This window comes from Notothenia coriiceps, unplaced genomic scaffold (genome assembly GCF_000735185.1).
Source record: "Notothenia coriiceps isolate Sejong01 unplaced genomic scaffold, NC01 NC01_scaffold00001411, whole genome shotgun sequence".
In the NCBI taxonomy this organism is placed as follows: domain Eukaryota; kingdom Metazoa; phylum Chordata; class Actinopteri; order Perciformes; family Nototheniidae; genus Notothenia; species Notothenia coriiceps.
This window is the reverse complement of record NW_011334112.1, coordinates 192320-192833: the sequence shown is the minus strand read 5'-3', so window position 1 is coordinate 192833 and position 514 is coordinate 192320.

The window sequence follows — 514 nt, the reverse complement described above, 5'->3', positions numbered from 1 at the left end:
AAATTAGGCATATCTTGCCTCAAAACGATGCAGAGAAACTAGTCCATGCATTTGTTACTTCAAGGCTGGATTATTGTAACTCTTATTATCAGGGTGTACCAAGAAGTCAGTTAAGTCGCTTCAGCTGATTCAAAATGCTGCAGCTCGTGTACTAACCAGAGTTAGGAAAAGGGACCACATTACTCCTGTTCTGGCTGCCTTACACTGGCTCCCTATAGAACACAGGATAGAATTTAAAATTCTTCTTCTCGCCTACAAAGCACTTAATGGGCAGGCGCCATCTTACCTTAAAGAACTCATTATACCCTACTGTCCTACTAGGGCATTGCGTTTCCAAGAATGCAGGGGTTGTTGGTTGTTCCTAGAGTTCTCTAAAAGTACAATGGGAGCCAGAGCCTTTTCTATCAAGCTCCACTTTTGTGGAATCAGCTTCCAGTTTGTGTTCGGGCGGCAGACACCCTATCCGTTTTTAAGACGTTGCGCTTAAGACCTCCTTTTTGACAAAGCTTATAGT